The sequence below is a fragment of the Podarcis filfolensis genome (assembly GCF_964270895.1).
Source record: "Podarcis filfolensis genome assembly, chromosome: 7".
In the NCBI taxonomy this organism is placed as follows: domain Eukaryota; kingdom Metazoa; phylum Chordata; class Lepidosauria; order Squamata; family Lacertidae; genus Podarcis; species Podarcis filfolensis.
This window is the reverse complement of record NC_139603.1, coordinates 19,826,711-19,847,780: the sequence shown is the minus strand read 5'-3', so window position 1 is coordinate 19,847,780 and position 21,070 is coordinate 19,826,711. Positions and strand designations below refer to the sequence as shown.

At 40.8% G+C, this 21,070-nt stretch overlaps 1 protein-coding gene across 10 annotated transcripts in view; it reads left to right on the top strand.

Moving 5' to 3' along the window:
• CDH10 (cadherin 10) overlaps positions 1-21,070 on the top strand; it is a 189,022-nt gene that overhangs the window by 82,393 nt on the left and 85,559 nt on the right. Inside the window, exon 1 of one of the 10 annotated variants that reach the window (XM_083623847.1) lies at positions 17,904-17,926. The exons of the other annotated variants lie outside the window; for them this stretch is intronic. The gene's annotated coding sequence lies outside the window, so the exon portion shown is untranslated. Of the gene's footprint in view, positions 1-17,903; positions 17,927-21,070 lie in introns of those variants that run through there. 10 annotated transcript variants of the gene reach the window in all.

Here is a 21,070-nt window from a genome sequence, read left to right as displayed (position 1 = left end):
GGAATGATATGCAATCAAGTTAATTATGCATGCAGTATGGACGCGGGTGGCGCTGTGGGTAAAACCTCAGCGCCTAGGACTTGCCGATCGCATGGTCGGCGGTTCGAATCCCCGCGGCGGGGTGCGCTCCCGTCGTTCGGTCCCAGCGCCTGCCAACCTAGCAGTTCAAAAGCACCTTCGGGTGCAAGTAGATAAATAGGGACCGCTTACCAGCGGGAAGGTAAACGGCGTTCCGTGTGCTGCGCTGGCTCGCCAGATGCAGCTTGTCACGCTGGCCACGTGACCCGGAAGTGTCTGCGGACAGCGCTGGCTCCCGGCCTATAGAGTGAGATGAGCGCACAACCCTAGAGTCTGGCAAGACTGGCCTGTACGGGCAGGGGTACATTTACCTTTTTTATGTAACATGTGTAGAAACCATTCTGGAACTGCAAAAATCATACCATTGTGAAAATCAATTATCCTTTTGGTGGATAGCGGTTCTGAACATTGCCAATATTCATGAGATCAGAATCGCTGAATAGAATAGTGGGAAGTTTTGGTACTTCCCTAAGGTGCAGGGTGTTTGTCGAACACGGATGGGGGAGAATTTCAGTTCAGTTTGCATTTAAAAGCAAACTTTCCAAATTGGCATTTTCCAAAAGAGCATGCAAACCAAAACAATGTTATCACTCCAAATTTACTCTTATCTGTCTATTGCAGTACAATTCTCCAGCCAAGCCATTTACAAAAATAAAAAATAAAAAATGCATATATTATGGTAAGTGTACAGATAAGTACATTGGTGAAAATAGCATACAAAAAAAGCAATAAATTATGGGGAAATCGCTTTGCAAAAATGTGTATTCTAAGCAAAACTGTGTATTCAAACATGCATAGTTGGGGAAATTCACACAAAAACGTTGGTGGCTGTTCATGAGAACTTTAAAAATTGCTAACTGGTGTAGAAATGTGGAGAACTGAACTGAAAATTAGAAGAAGAAAAAAGAGAAACAGAGAGAAACCAGAATTGGTGTATTTGGCCATCCCTATCCCTGAGTAGTGCAATTTATTAATGTTATCATTTATTTATCAGAAATATTTATAAACTGCTAAAGATAGTGCCACAATAATACACAGCAATGAAAACAATTAAAAACAGATGAACTTTTATAAAACACACACACACACACCATCAAGCAGTGCCCACAAGTCAAGTCACTCTTCCAGGCCAGGAAAGCCTGTAAAAATAAAATGGGTTTTTTTTAACATTTAACGAGATGTAGGTATCTGGTCCATGGGGTCACAAAGAGTTGGACACGACTAATCAACTAAACAACAACAAAGGTATCAATGAGGAGGAGGACAACCCAACTGACTGGGTTGTCTGGGCAGCTTCCAACAGAATATACCTAAACACAACATAACTTCATCCACTAAAACCTTTCCTATCCAGGACGGTCTTCAGGTCTGATGGGAGGGTGTTCCACCCATCCACTCAGTAGGGTGGGTGCCACTACTTAGAAGGCCCTCTGCTTGGTTTCCTGTAACCTCACTTCTCACAAGGAGGGAACCACCAGAAGGCCCTCGGAGCTGGACCTGAGGCTGAGTGATGGGGGTGGAGATGCTCCTTCAGGTATACAGAACCAAAGCCATTTAGGACTTGAAAGGTCAGCAAGAACACTTTGAATTGTGCTCAGAAATATACTGGGAACCAACATAGATATTTTAGGAGAATTGGGCCTTTCTAATTTCAATAGATACATGTTCTACAGGGCAGGTGCCATTGCACTGGGGGATCAAGTTTTAACTACCATGGGCTGAACCTCCAGCACATGTAGCACCTAAAGAGAATGTAAATGACCATGGTGCTTAGGCAAATATATAAATACTTTACTAACTGAATAAAAAAACAAGTTTTAAAGTCTGCATGCTAATATTGATTCAGGTTTTTTCAGAGTTGTACTTCTATCTTCTTCTTTGGCAATCAATCGTAGCCCAGTTAGATTGTCTGCCATGAATACGGTCTTAACAGTGAGTCCGTAAGTGACTGTGGAGGCCAATTCTGGATCCACACATCCTTCCACAGTGGGGTCATAGGTTTCCAGGTGAGAGTTAATCACAGTGAGGGTTTGCCAAGTGTGTCTTCCTCTTAGCACGTTTCTCCCTTTCGTCCTGAGTATGAGCATCTTCAAAGTCCATGACACCTTTGGTAAAGCTGTTCTCCAACTGGAGCGCTCATAGGCCAGTGTTTCCCAATTGTCAGTGTTATCCTACATTTTTTATTTGCCTTGTGAGAGTCTTTAAACCTCTTTTGTTGACCACCAGCATTACGCTTTCCATTTTTGCGTTCGGAATACAGTAGTTGCTTGGGAAGACGATAATCAGGCATCTGAACAACATGACTGGTCCAACGACTAGGCAAATAGATGGGGAGTAAGATACTCGCTGAGATATCCTGATCCCAAGTTGCTCAGGGCTTTAGACAGTAACACTGCGTGTTGCACTGCAAGCTGTTGTGACTGATGTGATGTTGAAAGTAGGTTTGCAAGGGGAGACGCACAATTTGAAGGAATGACCAAGTCTACAGTCCTCTGTCAGTCCCCCGTCCGTAGCCAAACAATCTGGATTTAAGGAGTTTTCTCAGCAGTAGACAGGGGCCAACCCTTATTACAAACCATGCCACCATCTTCTAGACTAGCTTCTGAACCTAATGTACGGGCAGCCTAACATAGAGCACATTGCAATAATCCAATTGCCAGGTTACCAATTCATGGGTCATGGTTGCTAAGCAATCTTTGTCCAAGAACAGCTGTAGAATCTTGCCAGAATTCTGTCACAGTTACTGACTTGGAGATGCCATGCATGCTTTGATAAAACTCTTTTCAACAAACAATCAGAATCTTCCAGTTATTCTAGACACCTGCTGAATATTGTTACACACTAACATATGGTGACCCGATTTTGTTGGCTTCTTTTTCCTTTTCTTTTTCAATTGATGCTGTTGTTCCCCATAATTAAATATATTTTGTGCAACTTTGTTTCCTTTGCTACTCTAGTTTTGAATAGCTGAGTTTTGTGATTTTTTCCAATAAGTCACTGTGTTTTAGAAGGAGGTGGGGGAAATCAGCTTTTCTTTGAAATCTAATTGTACTAATCATCTCCTTTTGAAAGCAAATTTGCATTGGTCTGTTGATAATTATTAGGACACGATCCAGCGGACTCTAAGAACTTCTATGTGCTTTAGAATTTAATGGGAGCGGATTACTGAGCTCTCCCTGAAGCTAGGAGGAAGAAGTGCCTGAATCATGTCCCTACTTAGCAACTTTGAATTAAATGTGATTTGAAAGGGCTGAGCTACACTCTTAAATTCAAAGTCACCCGTTATACTGAAGACAAGACATTCTTCTCGTAATAGTGGCACTACTAATGTATTTATATAGGATAATCTCCTGTGTATTTCAGACTGCATCTCTTCCATGCATTTGGAACTGTTCCACTTTCCTTTTGACTACACAATATATGTAGGCATTGTACAGGGTTGTACAGTCATGCCCTCGAGCTATATTTCCCGTTGCCCATAATGGTAAAAGGTACTCCTCAAAAACTTGTAGTTTAAAGTGACAATTTAAACCGCAAGTCTAGCCAAGCAAGCTACCTTTAAACATAATAGGAGTGGATCTTTCAGCAGTCAAATTATACTTAACCCTGCAGGGCATGGGGGAAAGTCGGTAGGCTTTTTGAGCAGCTGATGCTGAATCTCGGTCAAGTGATCTCCCCCTCTCCCCTAGAACCGTAATTCCCAAATGCTGGTGTCATAGGGTGGGTTCGGGTGGAGGTGATGTTGACTACACAAGCAGGTTTCAAGTTGCCATGCTGCATTCCGCTTTCAAGTTGTCATGCTGCATTAAAGAACTACCAGGTTATCTTTAAATGGCCAGTGCAAGTGAATAATGCAGCTACCTTAGGCTTGTTAATAGCTTTGTAGCATTCATGCTGCTTGACTGCTAGTGGTTCATAGAGCTCTCGTAAGGCCACTTATATAGAGAGAGATGGATAGAAGTTAAGTGCTGACATAGAGCTGGACTGTCTCCGTTCGAAAACAACAACAGGGCATACTTTGGTCTTTCCAATTTCCGTTGTGCCCTGTGCAAGGCCAAAATTTGGCATACCACCTCTCGCCTTCTGTTCTGTTTATTTCATCATGTCATGGATGTGACACCATGTTATGCCCCTGCCCAGTTTGGCAGAACGGGTCACATTGGCCTAAATCCACCTCTGACAACAACTCTCCCCCTCCACACCAACCTGCTAGTAGTAGTATTGCAACAAAAACCCTCTAACAATGAAAAAGTGAAAGAGCATTCACAGATTTGCCATTTTTATGTTCTCTTTTCTCAAGGATCTACACATGATGTTGTGAGAGGGGAGAACATTGGAGAAGCAAATAATAATAATATATTTATACCCTGCCCATCTGGCTGGGTTTCCCCAGCAACTCTGGGTGACTCCCAATAGAATAACAACAACAACAACAACAACAACAACAACAACAACAACAACAACAACAACATCAAACATTAAAAACAGGGCTGCCTTCAGATGTCTTCTAAAAGTCAGATAGTTGTTTATTTCCTTGACATCTGATGGGAGGGCGTTCCACAGGGCGGGCGCCACTACCAAGAAGGCCTTCTGCCTGGTTCCCTGTAGCTTCACTTCTTGTAGTGAGGGAACTGCGAGAAGGCCCTTAGAGCTGGACCTCAATGTCCAGGCTGAACTATGGGGGTGGAGATGCTCCTTCAGGTATCAAAGGGGAACCTTGAGTAAAAGAAAGGACTGCTCTGGGGATAAATTGTTAGAGATCGCTAATTGGTGACATGGGTGGTGCTGTGGTCTAAACCACTGAGCCTCTTGGGCTTGCTGATCAGAAGGTGGGAGGTTCCAAACCATGTGATACAGTGAGCTCCCATTGCTCTGTCCCAGCTCCTGACAACCTAGCAGTTTGAAAGCACGCTTCCCACAGTGGTTGGAAGGTAAGTGGTGTTTCTGTGGGCCCTGGCTTCCATCACAGTGTTCAGTTGTGCCAGAAGCAGTTTAGTCATGCTGGCCACACGACCCAGAAATCTGTTTCTGGACCCACGCCAGCTTCCTCGGCCTGAAAGCAGAGATGAGCGCTGCACCCCATAGTCGTCTTTGACTGGAGTCAAATATCAAGGGTTCCTTTACCTTTTTACTTGTATAGCCATGCAGAGACCTGATTTTGAATTCTTGGGGGACAAATTACAATGAGACACAATTCATTTTGTCCCTTTTGCTACAATTGTACATGGAATATACTTTTTTCATACTAGTACATGAGGTTGATAGTAATTAACAGCACAGAGGCATTGTGAGAACGAGTTAATTAGTGAATATTCTGCAACATCCTTTGATAGTATAAAGTGCTACATCCATGCTAAAGTCTCTTACAATGATTTCTTTCATCCTTCTGATCCTTTTTTTCTGTTTGAAATGCAACTCTTGCCTTGATTACTTCTTTCAAACAAACTTTTACAAAGTTATGATACTGAAAATGCAAATCACTAGATACAGTTAGTATAATCTGCATTAGCACTTAGAGTTGATGTAAGGTCCACGGTGAAATCAACTATGATTAAATGGGCACAAGATGTAGGACATAATATTATGATGGCTGACTAGGAACAGGTATGAAATTTACGGCATGTAATGCCTTAAGAGAGAATATAATGAAAATGATTTACAGGTGGTACATGACACCAGTCAAGCTTGCAAAAATTTATCATTTGCCCAATAATAAATGTTGGAAATGTAAAGAGACTGAAGGTACATTCTTTCACCTTTGGTGGACATGCCCAAGGATTAAGACTTTCTGGGAGATGATCTATAATGAAATGAAAAAGGTATTTAAATATACCTTACTGAAGAAACCAGAGGCCTTTCTTCTGGGCATGGTCGGCCAATTGGTGCCAAAGAAGGATAGAACTTTCTTTATGTATGCCACAACAGCAGCAAGAATACTTATTGCAAAGTACTGGAAGACACAAGATCTACCCACCCGGGAAGAATGGCAGATGAAGGTGATGGACTACATGGAATTGGCGGAAATGACTGGCAGAATCCGAGACCAGGGAGAAGAGTCGGTGGAAGAAGATTGGAAGAAATTTAAAGTTTATTTACAGAAACATTGTAAAATGAAGGAATGTTAGAAGGATGTTGGAATGAAGTTATGTGGTTTTAGCAGAAATGTTATAAAGGATTAAGAAAAAACAGACTGTTAATTGGTGAAAAGAGGGAAAGTAAAGTCACATTATATTAAGATAAGGACAAAAACTGGAAAAGATGGAAAGGATTTGCTGAAATAGCTAACCGAATTAGAATACAAAAAAGGGAGGTGTGAGGAGGTCAAGGAAACAAGCGAATGAAAGATAAGTTATGGGAAGGTTTGTTGTGTTTTTTAATTGTGTTTTTTTCTGTTTTTTTCTTTCCCCCCCTCTTTTTTTCCTTTTTCATTATTGTGATTTGTTGTTTTGTTTTTTGTTTAATATGGTGTTCTCTATTTTTTTTCTTTTTGTAACCTTCAAAACTTTAATAAATATTATTTAAAAAAAATAGAGTTGATGTAAGGTCCTAGCTATCTACACCCAGAAACTGACACTGTTTGGGTTCAACAGGCCTGAAATGCTGACTCCTCACCTGTGCATATAGCTCAACATCAGGTGGTCATGCTATAACATATTCTGAGGGTAGCTGAAGAAGGAGGCTGCTTGTTCACCTCACTGTTGGAAAATGCCATTATTATTATTATTATTATTATTATTATTATTATTATTATTATTTACTTATACCCCACCCATCTGGCCTCCCCAACGACTCTGGGTGGCTCCCAAAAGAATATTAAAAACAAACAAATAATCAAACATTAAAAACTTCCCCAAATAACCCTAAAATTACTTTTGACATAATGAATGAATGTGAGAAATAGACCTTATATTGCAATAGTTGGGACTGCAGCAGCATTGTAATAAATGTAACCTTTCATTGGATCTTGGGGTAGTAGATACTATGCTGATAAATACATTTGACTCAACCCTATTTTGACTAATTGTTAATGGTGGTTAGTTGTTTTTGGACCAGGGGATGGAATGAGTGGCTTGTTGGCTAAGTGGGGATGAAGCCAGTGAGTTATGGCTTCATAATATAATATATCAACATTATGGCAATGATAATATCTTAATGATGAAGATGATTAATGAAAACATTGATTCAGCGACAACTAATATAATTATTGTGTCATTATGGTGAAGTTGTATGCAATGGAAAAAAATAGCACAGAAGTTATCTTCCACCCTTTATTTACCTGTCATAGGCCCCTGCCCCGAGCAACTTGAAATCTAAAATTCAACACAGTGGAAACAGAAAGGGAAATAGATTCAGTTCAGTTCCCCAGTCCTATACTCGCTAAAATTATTCCACTGGAGTTTACTTACTTCTGAGTAAAATGAATAGAATTGTGTTAGTAACCACAGCTAAGTCATAGCTTCTCGATACAATTAACCATTACATATGTGAGAACATCAGACCTATAAAGAGCAAATGCTACCTTCAGCAACATCTATTTTCATTTAAGCTACAGCTGGCTTATTCCCTGGAGATCTAGAAACCAGAAGCAGAGTGTCATAAGAAATAGACAATGATCAAAGATCTCCAAAGTTACTTTAAGGAAAAATAATAATACTGTGAATTGTAAGCTCCTGTAGTTCAGATAAAAAGGCACAGGAGTTAGGGAGTTACAAGATGCCAAAATGTTAAGGAATATTATATGTTGGCTGATTAACATTCTACAGGCTTTTAAATGTGTTCCTGAAAGGAAGGGTTCATATTTTGTTGTTTTTGTTCTAACTATTTATTTGTGCTTTTACCTTCTTATTTTTATATTGTGAATGACCCTAAGATCTTGTGATAAAGGGCAGTATACAATGCTTTTTTCTGGGGGTATGCAGGGGTATGCATACCCCTAAGCATTTTGTGAATATTTGTACTTTTTTCCATTTACTATATTTATTTTTCCTGATTTGAACTATAAAATGGTGATTTTCTTGAGTCAAAATGAGAGTATCCCTAAACATTTTTTTTTGGGGGGGGGAGCACTGGCAGTATATAAATATAAATCATCATCATCATCATCATCAGTTCCAAGTAGTGTAATAGCAAGTTCCCTAATCACTACTCCTCTGTTGCAGTCAGTCAGATATTCACACAAAATATATTTAAGCTTCTTATGTTTTATAGAAGTAGGGATTGACTTAAGTCAAAATCCCTTCCATGTTCGATCAAACACACAGGTCAATACACAGCTCCATCTCCCCAACCAATGTAAAATTGGGGATGAAAGTGTGAAACAACTGCACACTTGCCCCATTAACTGGATTACCAATGCTAGGATGTCTGTGTCGTCAACTACTGCTTTTTGAGAATGTTCATTGTAAATTAACATGATAATGTTAATGATAACCACCCTGGTGCTATCTGTACTTTTCTGGTCTTGTTGTGTTCGATGTCCTTCCCAACCAGGGATCTGTGTTCTTGCAAGTTAGGATAATGCTTCACACATCTGAAGAAGTGGATTTGCATATGCCGCAATAAATTTGCTAGTTTTTTAAGGCACTACGGGATTCTGCTGTCACAAGGTCTCCTACTTCCAGGCCCATCGCAAAGGCCTGTTCCTGGACTTGGGAAGAAAAAAAATAGCAACTCTTGAAAGTACTGTTAAGATTTCTTTGTTTTAATTACAATAATTTATCCTCAGTGAGATTCAATCATCTTGCATAAGCCCATATAACATTTTCAGATCCTTTAATTCTGAAAGAAGCGTGAGTCAGAGAGAAAGGAAAAGTCGAAAGGATAGAGAATGCTAATAAGCATGTTCAAACAGCCAAAGGAAAACACAGGCCCTCCGCTGGTGATTTAGATTTACAAACTAAGCAGCACTGTGCATGAAGCATTCAAATTGCAGGTTAAAAATGCTAGGAATCTTCACAGAGATCATAAGAAGACTGGGAAAGATGGGAAGACCTGCTCCTCTACCAACATATGCACAAACGCAGAACTCACTCCTCTTCCTTCCCTTTACCACACCCCAGTTTTTCCTGGGGATCAATGCTACCCAAGGCCCGCTTTCAGTATCCCGGCTCCTCTAATTTCTACTGCACTCATCCTGAGGTGACAAAGTCTGAAGTTATAGGCTCCATGACCCCTTTTTATGAAAGAAAGAATCAAACTTTAAAGGTGCCTTGCATGAAAACCCCTGTGTGCTTCTGCCTACAATTTGGCAGGCTTAATCTATTCTGAAGTGACTACTGGTCGTATAAATTCACGCGGGGGGCGCTGTGGTCTAAACCACTGAGCCTCTTGGGCTTGCTGATCAGAAAGTCAGTTGTTCAAATCCCTATGACGGGGTGAGCTCATGTTTCTCTGTCCCAGCTCCTGCCAACCTAGGAGTTCGAAAGCACAGCAGTACAAGTAGATAAATAGATACCACTGTGGCGGGAAGGTAAACGGCAAATAAAAACATCCTGAAGATCCCAGGCCACAGAGAGGCCACAGAGAGGTTAGGCTGGCCTCAACTAGAGCCAGGGCTTTCTCGGCCGCGGCTCCAATCTGGTGGAATGCTCTGTCACAAGAGACTAGGGCCCTGCGGGACCTGACATCTTTCTGCAGGGCCTGCAAGACAGAGCTGTTCCACCAGGCCTTTGGTCAGGGCGCAGCCTGACCCCCTCCTCTGGCAATCTGCACAGAATTTTGCTTAATGGTTGCCATCAATTTGATTTTAATTTGATTTTAATTAATTTTATAATGAATGTTTTTAGAATGTTGGATTATTTTGATTGTTGTTAGCCGCCCTGAGCCCAGCTTCGGCTGGGGAGGGCGGGATATAAATAAAAATTTTTTATTATTATTATTATTATTATTATTATTATTATTATTATTATTATTATTCTGTGCACTCTGGTTTCCGTCACGGTGTTCCGTTGTGCCAGAAGTGGTTTAGTCATGCTGGCCACATGACCCAGAAAGCTATCTGTGGACAAACAGCGGTTACCTCGGCCTGAAAGTGAGATGAGTGCCACAACGCCATAGTTGCCTTTGAGTGGACTTAACCGTCCAAGGGTCCTTTACCTTTTTTTTAACCTATAAATTCACCCACTTTGGCCGGAAGGGGGTAAGTTAGAGCTTTTTTCAAATTCTCCAGTATAGTGAATTTTCATAGTTCAAAGTGGAGAGAGAACAGAGCAACTCAGACACAAATAGGTTGTTGTTTCGTTTCAAAATAATGAAAATAACAATGCACAGATCTAGATACATATTATCCCACAACACTGAAATTAACATTCTGTAAGAATTCTTTTATTTGCAATGAACCTACGCAGCCTTCAACACACACTTTTGTTGGTTTGATTTCTAGATTGTGGCTTTCCCTTTTGTTAAAAAATGACTCATGTGCCCAGTGTTTCTCTGGAGAATGCAATCTTTCATTGTAAAGCTTCTTAAAGGATAATTTCTTAATGGAGTACATGCAGATATAAGCACTCCTAATCTCCCTTTCTCCCTCTCTCCCTTTTAAGCATACTCTGGAGACTAGTGACAAACTGATGTAAGGCACATAACTAGTAAGCTACCTGATATTACATACTTGGTTTAGCAAATTGCTGCCAAGGGATGCTCCATATCCCTCCCCCCTCCCCCCACTGTGACTTTTCGTCTCCTTTTCTGGATTTCAGCATCATTTTTTCTAAGTTCAAAATGGTTCAGATGTGGCATGGATTCTGACAGCATTCCCCCCATAGTTCTAACCTGGAAGTTTTACACTGCAATATAAAAATAAGATTATTGTCCCTATGGATCGATGCCTATTTTACTTCTGGAAAATAACGTGCAGTCAAATATTTGCAAGATGCTCAACACACACAAACTTCCCAGCTGAGCAATTTTCCTACCCCTTTTCCAAAATGCTTTTGTTTCCCTTCAAATTCATCTGTTGTTGTCGCTCAGGCAGTCCTTCCACAGTTGGATTTTGCCATAGAAAATGCTCGTGCAGATGTGTTCACACACTGAGGAAATTCCACTAGTTTAAAGCTTTCCTTTGTTTTTGTTTTTTTTAGTAAATCTTTTTTTGTTTAAAATAAAGACACAAAAGATTATTTACAACAGAAGCGAATAAGAAAAAAGAAAGAAAAAGAATCAGGATAAAGAAAGAAAAACAAAAAGTGTATACAAAAGGATAACAATCAAATAAAAATTTTGGGTATAAAAAATTCCAATTGTCTTATTATACTATTTATATCGCCGTGGTTTTCTCACACAGCTTTGCGTTATATCACATTTTTTCATATACTCCAGCAAAATATTTGTTACATGTTTTTTTTACTTACGGGTATCATTTAAGTTCTGCTAGTATGGTATTATTTGTACAGTATAGTCTTAGCTTTTCTTTGTTAATAAGATTTCGTGAAGAGGAAAACCCCAAGCTCACTTTAGAGTACCTTTTGGACTTTAGGTGAAATTGTAGTGGGATTTGTAAGCCTAGGCCAATGTAATGGCTAATATTTAGAAATATAACAAGGAGACAATATACGCAACCCCAAAGGATGCATTTTGCATTCCTATTTGGATAAGACCTGAACCAGCTTCAATTAGATTGTGTTAGTCCTTGGATTTAAAAGCCTGTTGATGCTTATGCAGCAGGTTTTAGCTGCATGCAACACCCTTTCCCAAATCTGACATTCACTGGCTTTGGGATACTGATTATCGGGACTCTAGAAATCACATTGCAGGGTGGGTAGGTATCATAATGTTCCTCCCAATATGATGCTCAGTATGACTTGCAATTTTTCTGCACATCTCATAGCTCTAATTTTTTAACCTCCCTGAGCATGACTCTTTGCCTTCCAGTTGAGTATGATTGGGTGGCAGCATACAAGGGAGCAGGCACACAACCCATTGAGATTTGGATCTGGAGATGATTGAGGCAGACTGACTGTAAGCCCAGCAATATTTGAATATGGGCATATACATGCAAGAACATGATTCTCCTGGGCCCTGGGATTGCTTAGGTTGTTTCTAGGAATGGGCAAATCTCTCCATTTTTCAGCTTCTCATTTTCCCAGTTATAAATTCAATCCTCTGACTCAGTTTGAGATTTCTTTTCTTTTAAAAATCCTCATGAAAATTCACCAGCACTTCAGTATGGGTTATCCTAATACACATTGGTTCTATGCAATTTCTCTGATGTACACATATTTGCAAAGCAATGTTTTAACTTATTTCCACTAATATAGGCATTTTTCTGCAAATGTTATCCTGGCAAATGTGTATGTACTTCTGTACACAATACCTGGCTTGAGAACTGCGCCACAAATTCAGAGAGATACGAATTTCCAAGGATGGGTGTGTTTCAGTTAGCACATTTTTTCAGAAACTGCAAATTAGTTAGATTCACCTTTTTATCTGAACGGAATCAAATTTCTTCCCCTTCCCTAGTTCCTAATGAATCCTCGGTTGCATACACAATCTAACTCTAATGCATCTTGTCAAAAGTTTATGATGGGGGAATAAAGGGAACTCATTTAGACTCCTTGAGCCTCCTCTACACTTCAAAAAATCCTTGCTTAAAGGTTATGACAAGTACTGACAAGCTATATAGTCTCTCGAAGCCCTTGCAAATAATAAATGCAAATAATAAATACGGAAGAGGGGAGGAGAAGGACCCAGATTGCATGCCAGTTCTAGCTTGGGAATCCCATTAAGAGCTTAGGTACGTGTGTAAGAGAAAGAATGCTCAAAGTTGCAGAGCCAGTGTAGTGTAGTGGTTAAGAGCAGTGGACACGTAATCTGGTGAACCGGGTTTGATTCCCTGCTCTTCCACATGCAGCTGCTGGGTGACCTTGGGCTAGTCACACTTCTTTGAAGTCTCTCAGCCTCACTCACCTCACAGAGTGTTTGTTGTGGGGGAGGAAGGGAAAGGAGAATGTTAGCCGCTTTGAGACTCCTTCGGGTAGTGATAAAGCGGGATATCAAATCCAAACTCTTCTTCTTTTTCTTCAGAGGAACAAAGGAGGGGAAGAGTAATATAGAGGTTGTCAACATGGTGTCCTTCAATTGTTTGAGACTGCAGTTTCTGCCAGCCTCAGCCAGTATGGCCAATGGCCAGTGATAATGGGAGTTGTAGTCAACATCTGGAGAGAACTACAGTGGGTACCTCTGAGTTAATGGGACGTCCCCTTTTTTGCTATAAAAAAGTGTAAGTGAGATGCAAATAAGGAGGGATGTGTGTGCATCCTTTTGGTTTCAGGTCCCTAACTTGAGTGGGTGCAAGTGCATTTTCAGTGGTACCTTGGGTTACAGACGCTTTAGGTTACAGACACTTCAGGTTACAGTGGTACCTCGCAAGACGAATGCCTCACAAGATGAAAAATGCGCAAGACGAAAGAGTTTTCCATTTTTTGAGTCGTTCCGCAAGACGAATTTCCCTACGGGCTTGCTTTGCAAGACGAAACGTCTTGCGAGTTCTTGCGAGTTTGTTTCCTTTTTCTTAAAGCCGCTAAGCCGCTAAGCCGTTAATAGCCGCTAAGCCGCTAAGCTTCTAATAGCCGCTAAGCCGCTAATAGCCGTGCTTCGCAAGACGAAAAAACGCAAGACGAAGAGACTTGCGGAACGGATTAATTTCGTCTTGCGAGGCACCACTGTACAGACTCCACTAACCCAGATATAGTATCTCAGGTTAAGAACTTTGCTTCAGGATGAGAACAGAAATTGTGCAGCGGCAGCGAGAGGCCCCATTAGCTAAAGTTAAGAACAGTTTCAGATTAAGAACAGACCTCCAGAACGAATTAAGTTCTTAACCCAAGGTACCACTGTACTGTGTTGTCATGCCAAGATGATGCTTGGTTTTGTCTATGTGGTGCTTTGGGGCCCTCGATAGCCAATCAATAGATGAGTCACATGGTTGACACATGGTAGAAAGTAAGACGGATGCAGATTCCAGAGGTTCCAGTATCCATGGAGAACCACTCGCATGGTCTATGCTAATAGAGTATAGCCAGTGTAAACTACTTTCTTGTCATTGAATGAGGATCCTGAGAGGTTTCCATGCAAAATGGAAACCTTTTGAACTCAGTTGCTGAGATAATACTCAAAGTTACAGGGAAGCATGCTGTCCTGGCAACACTTTTCTGGTGACACTGCAGGGATATGCAAAATACTCTTGAAAAAATTCACTAGTCTTACTGACTTTTTGTATCAAAGTATGTACCATTAAGCACAAATGACATTTTTGATTCATTCACATCCGTGCTGCAATGATCAGAGGAGTGCAAAATCAGAGCCATAGCTAAATTCTGATCTCCACATTATTCCAAGAAGTGCAGATCAGGTACTTTCATATAGCTCAAATTTCCTCAAGCATCCCTGGGAATAATAAAGGAAAGGGTTTTGAAAGTAAAAATAAAGAGGAAGTTGCATTTCGCTGGAAGAATAATTATTCAGCTTTATAAAGGTGTCTCCTCCCCTGCACTTTTCATCTGGAAGATGATTATTTTCATCGTGAGACTTGTTCTGTTGGCACCTGTCTGTCTATACAAGAGAGCTTACTCGTACTGCCACCATCTAATTAGCAGTAATGGTATTCTCCATGGTTTATGCTTGGGCTGTAGCACAACTTTGAGACGCTTGCATACAGACATCAGTGAGCACATTATTAAATTACACAGTCTCCTAAGCATGCACTGTTTCTCCATGCCCCAGTTCTTCATGCCTTGGTGAACCGGTTCTGCTCTCTGAAGCTGCAAGGCTTCAGCCTGAGCAGACGCTGCAAACTCTTGATGAGCTAAGGGCTGGTTTTTAGATGCTTGCCAAGTTTTTATACTGCTTCCATTTCTCTGATAAACTCAGTAGCTGACTGACAGGGTGAGAGTGCTGAAAAGCAAATGCCCAGAGACTCCACATTTTATCTCCCCTGGAGGGACAAAGTGTCTTTCTATAGGCAGTCAGTGTCATTCAATGGAAATCACACTTCAGGGCAGGAAATTACCTGGAGGACACAGGAAATGTTAACCTGGTTCATTCAGTTTTAATCTAGATTGTTGAAAGCATGCTAGCATATTGTGCCCTCCCTATCCTAGGACATCCACCATTTTTAAAAACAAAAAATAAAAATGCTCAATAAACAAAATAAATATCAGGTGTAACTATTTCTTTTTGTGTTTAAAGGGTCAAATTTATAATCATCCAAGTTATTTCCTATAATAAACATAAACGACCTGTATCCAGGAAGAGGGCTTTCTCGGTGGTGGCACCAGCCCTGTGGAACGCCCTCCCATCAGATGTCAAGGAAAGAAACAACTATCTGACTTTTAGAAGACAACTGAAGGCAGCGCTGTTTAGGGAAGTTTTTATTATTTGATGTTTTATTCTGTTTTAAATCTGTTGGGAGCTGCCCAGAGTGGCTGGGGAAACCCAGCCAGATGGGTGGGGTTTAAATAAATTATTATTATTATTATTATTATTATTATTATTATTATTATATCCTTTTATACTGGTTCAACTTTTTTCCGCACCCTTCCCCATAGTCATTTGCATTACAGATTTATATATTAATTTTCCTATGTACATAGGAATTACGCAACTAATTATCTATCATATTTGATTTACATCAGACAACACTTCAATATACTTAACAATTAACCTGCATTGCCTTCGTGGATATCAGAAGCCAAACTGGATGGTGGAGGTCTATATACAAAATTGCAGATTCAGTTTATGTATGCTTTTGGCCCAACAAATAATTGCTGCAGTTGGTATACCAGAGGTTTGCTTGTTACAATAGACTTTCATAGATAACTTCAAATGTTTTGGCAAGCCTGTGTCATTTTTACAGCCCCGTGACTTTAGGGTTTTCTTTGCAACTATAAAGTTAAGGAGGAAAATAAATGGAGACTCTCAGAATGCAGGAAGAAGGTGTGCAAGAATTACAGATGGGTTGAAGATTGTTGTGAGAAGCCAGTGGACCTTGCTTCCCCCCCCTCCTTTTGCTGGTGGTTGGTTTATAATCGTAACTACTGTGGTACCTCGGTTCTTGAATGTCTCCGTTGATGAACATTTTGGAACCCAAATGCCGACAACCCGGAAGTAAATGCTTCCATTTTTTATATGCCTTGGAAGCTGAATGGCTTCCACTGCATGTTTTTAAATTTTCTCAGTTGAATTTGCAGACAGCCCTTTCTGCTTCAGTTTTTGAACATTTCGGAACTTGAACTGTCTTCCAGAATGGATTACATTTGAGAACCGAGGTACCACTGTCTTTCATTCCTACACAGAAGATGAGAAACTGTGCATCCTAACTGTAGCTTTCATGTTGTTGTTGTTGTTGCTAGCAAACATTGATTAAAGGATGTGTGCATTACGAAGCTGAAATCAAGCCCTTTAGAGGGTTTTGCCTGTACTGGAAAGTAACAGTGCAAATTTTAGTAGCTATAGATGTAAACTGGTTTATGTTCTGAGGTGCATAAGGATGCAAATAATGTCATAAATGCTTGTATACTGCGTCTTTTTTAAAAATAAGCATATTATAGGTCACAGATGGAAAATTTATGGCTGTGTGAGCAGCATGCTGGTTCATATGTGGTTAACTGTGCAGCTGCTTTGCTCCAGACTTGACATATGGGAATGAGGGAAAGATGAGGCAGCCATGTACCGTAACTTCCCATTGCAGTACATATCCCTTTATGACCTGGACCTCAGCTGGTGGGCCGATGGAAATATATGGAGTACTGTGTAGGTGCACAACAAAGAGAGAAAGTGGGAATGTACATGTGGTTACCAGAAACATGCACACCCACCAGTTTTGAAATAAATGTGGGATTTTATCCTCAGATGGAGAATCTGAGGAATTTATTTTCATTTGATGTAATTAGCAGAATCTCTTGGTGTGGGTTTTTCATATGTTCTTAGGTCACTGAAATAATAATAATTGAAGACTGCCCCTCAGATGAAAATTTGAGGAATTTTGAAGGAAGCCAAAAGAGTTTCAAAAACATGAATGAAATACCTTGGGTCAGTAGGTTTGGGGTTAAATATCCCCAGGTATATGGTGTATATGGGTTCAAGAGAGAACAGAAACAGGAAACTGAAAAATGAATATTTTTGGGCTAGGCCTTACAGGGCTGCACACTACCCAGTCTTGCTCTAGATTAAAATTATTAACTTGTCAGATTGATTCTATACTATGCATACACTTTAACCAGTACACAATGAAAATATCCAGAAGTTATTTTTGTACTGTAAAAAAATAATGCTTAGTGCGTTAAAGGTTGCTTACCTAAAGTGTACTTACAATGTAATACAGCACAGATTGAGTCTTGTTGACTTTATGGCAACTCTTTTATGTTTTAAGAGTTTTCTAAGGGAAAGATTCCCTTGTGTTCACTATATGAACACGGCTGCTCTCGATTACCAGGGCTTTTTAAATGCACAGAAATACACCACTGCTTTCAGCTAGGTGATCATGAAAGTTCCTGCACTTAAGGCAACAAACAGAATTCAAGCAGGAGTCTCAAAAGGGGTAGATATGGCAGGCCAGGGGTGGAAGAGAGACGTGAAACTACTATAGGAATCCATTAAGCAGCCTTGCCTGCCATCTCCATGTGCATTAGCTAGTTTTGTAACTTCGACAAATTCCATCCAAGCTTTCATTCCACTGACCTAATTTAACAAGAAGGAAATTCAATAACAACTGCTAACATCCAAGAATTATTTCCCCAGAGAAATTTAACAACACTTCGACATCAAATGGGAAAGTGCGGAAAGTGGAATATATATGCCTATGAAGCTAGGAGCGAAGAAACAGACCTGTGTAAAGTGTATCCCTCTCACACAGGTAGTCCAAAAAGTGCTCCATTTGATTAATCTGTTGCTGCTGTTTTTTAAAAAAGCTATAGATGTAGTGGGCAGTCCTTCTTGCCACATACTGAACTTTGAGCAATAAAGCCAAGTGTTTTCTGCTATATAAATATTAAAATGTGCATCTATCTGTACACCACCTGTCAGGGAAATGTTTTCCTGAAGCAGAATCTTTGCGCCACATGAAAACTTGCTCCAAAGATCTTCATACGCAGCAGGAGATTGTGTGTTTGTTGATGATGCACATGAGGATCTTCAATGCTGCTGTCATCTTGAACAGAGCTGATTATCGCTTGGCAGGACCAGGAGAGAGGGTACCTAGAATCGGCTCCCCCTCACTTCACGATGAGTGATGGACGTTGTCAGAAATGACAGCAGAGACCATCTCTCTGGTAGAATGTGCTTGCGGTTCTCAGATTGCTGGATGTCATTTCCCCAGACAAATGATCCACACATGGGAGTCTTGTTTCCATGAACAAATTGTCCTTGATGCATAGGGGCATATAAGTCTGATTGTGTATGCTCTCTGGCATCATAGTTTGACTAAAAATCCCTATATTGTTTCATTTATGCTGCAGTTATTGAATATTGCAGTTTGAAGCAACTGGAAGAATAAGAACTGACTCCTTTGGAAATGAAACATTGTCCAGACCCATGGAAATATTATTTAAACTTTCTGATAGAATTTTCCTTAAAACAGAATTAAAACATCAAAAATACCTATACAATGTCATGTGCTGTCCAGCATAGGCTCGGCATCTTACAAATATGAAATAATCCAAAATAATTTATAAGCAAAGGCCCCTCTCTTTCTCTCCAGCCTGCTTTCCAGCCTCCAGGTTGTTTGCTCTCCCTTCAGGAGAGCAACCATTTCCTTGCATTGTTCTCCCTGTAGCATCCAGAGAGAGAACTGTATCTGCATGTTCACTCTACTGAGTTTGGAAGACAAAGACGCAAGGCAACTCCTTTTAAAATGAAGATGGCAACTCAATACCTCTCATATGATCCCAGGTTACAACCCTCACATGTTAGCTACCAGAGAACAGCTAGTTAATCATTAACCCATAAAAGAGCTCAGAGTCCTTTAGAAAATAAGTTTGGAAAAACTCCATTGTTAGCAACCCTTCAGAAATCCACATTTACCCATTTTCCATTTTAAACCTTCATTAATTTGTATACATTTTTCATTTCTGTGTGAATTAAACCATTATACTTAACAATTTGGGACATGGGTGACTCTGTGGGTTAAACCGCAGAGCCTAGGACTTGCCAATCAGAAGGTCAGCAGTTCGAATCCCTGCAACGGGGTGAGCTCCCGTCGCTCGGTCCCTGCTCCTGCCAGCCTAGCAGTTCGAAAGCACGTCAAAGCGCAAGTAGATAAATAGGTACCGCTCAGGCGGGAAGGTAAACGGCATTTCCGTGCACTGCTCTGGTTCACCAGAAGCGGCTTAGTCATGCTGGTCACATGACCCAGAAGCTGTACGCCGGGCTCCCTTGGCCAGTAAAGTGAGATGAGCGCCGCAACCCCAGAGTCAGCCACGACTGGACCTAATGGTCAGGGGTCCCTTTACCTTTACTTAACAATTTACATCTGTTTGGGGCAACATAAATATTTCATCATGCTTCATAATTTAGTGATGTTGTACCATAATGGTTATCTGAAACCAAAGACCCTTTCCCCCCCTCCATGTAGATATCCCTACAGAAAAAGGAAGGGCATGGTTGGCAAACCCATTTTTTCTCGCAAGATTACTAGGAAGACCACAATGAGTTATTTCGGTCCAAAGCTTATCTATCAACAGCATTAGTACCACACCTGCAATAAGATTCACACCATGGCTGTGAGCTACAGGTATTTTATGGATAATGTTCTATAATGAAGGATGCATGACCATGGGTGATAACCTTTAGAGAGAACAAAATTAGGTGCAGGACAATGTAATAAATTTAATCACTGATATAGGGATGAGGAACCTGTGGCCTTCCAAATGTTGTTGGACTCCAGTTTCCATTAGCCCCAGTCAGCATGGCCAAGAAGAAGAAGAAGAGGAGGAGTAGGAGGAGGAGTTGGAGTTTGGATTTGATAGCCTGCTTTATCACTACCCAGGGGCGTCTTACCCATAGAGGCTAGTGGCGTGGGGCGCCAGGGTGCCAAGTTCTGAAGGGTGCCAGGGAAGAGTGGATACAATCTGCTGCTCCCACAACTGCAGGGCATCTCTTTGGCTCTGTCCCACATGGACTGTTAGGACTGCAGCCCAATATATTAGTCAGGCATGGTAAGGAGTGGGTGGCGCTGTGGTCTAAACCACTGAGCCTCTTGGGCTTGCTGATCAGAAGGTCGGCAGTTCAAATCTGTGCGATGGGGTGAGCTCCCATTGGTCTGTCTCAACTCCTGCCAGCCTAGCAGTTCGAAAGCATGCCAGTGCAATAAATAGGTACCGCTGTGGCAGGAAGGTAAATTGCATTTCTGTGTGCTCTGGTTTCCGTCAGTGTTCCATTGTGCCAAAAGCAGTTTAATCATGCTGGCCACATGACCCAGAAAGCTGTCTGTGGACAAACACCATCTCCCTCGGCCTGAAGCGAGATAAGTGCCTCAACCCCATAGTCACCTTTGACTGGACTTAACCATCCAGGAGTCCTTTACCTTTTTTATAGCCTGCATTAGAGCTGTGTGTGTGTGTGTGTGTGTGTGTGTGTGAGAGAGAGAGAGAGAGAGAGAGAGAGAGAGAGAGAGAGAGAGTTGTGCATGCGCATGCACATTTTTATGAGCACATAACCCCCCCCCCACCCCATATATCAAGTAATTTTGACTTCAGGGGAAATGTAACAACTTGTAACTGGCATACTATTTTGATTCCAATCTGTGTCATTCAAGCTGTTATACTTATTAGATATGGTCTACAGGCATCTTCTTTGAGAGACGACAGCTCAGTTGATTCCCGAAAAAATGCACATTATACAAGGCGACAAATCGTTTACAATTCGACGTTAAGCTGAATGACTCTTTGCTGCAAGTCCTGGCCTAGGCAAAAATGCACATTGTTTTCAGTAATTTTGGTGTGAATATCCCTGTCACTTTCAGATGATGCATGAAGCTCAACTTCCGTATTTCATCAACAGA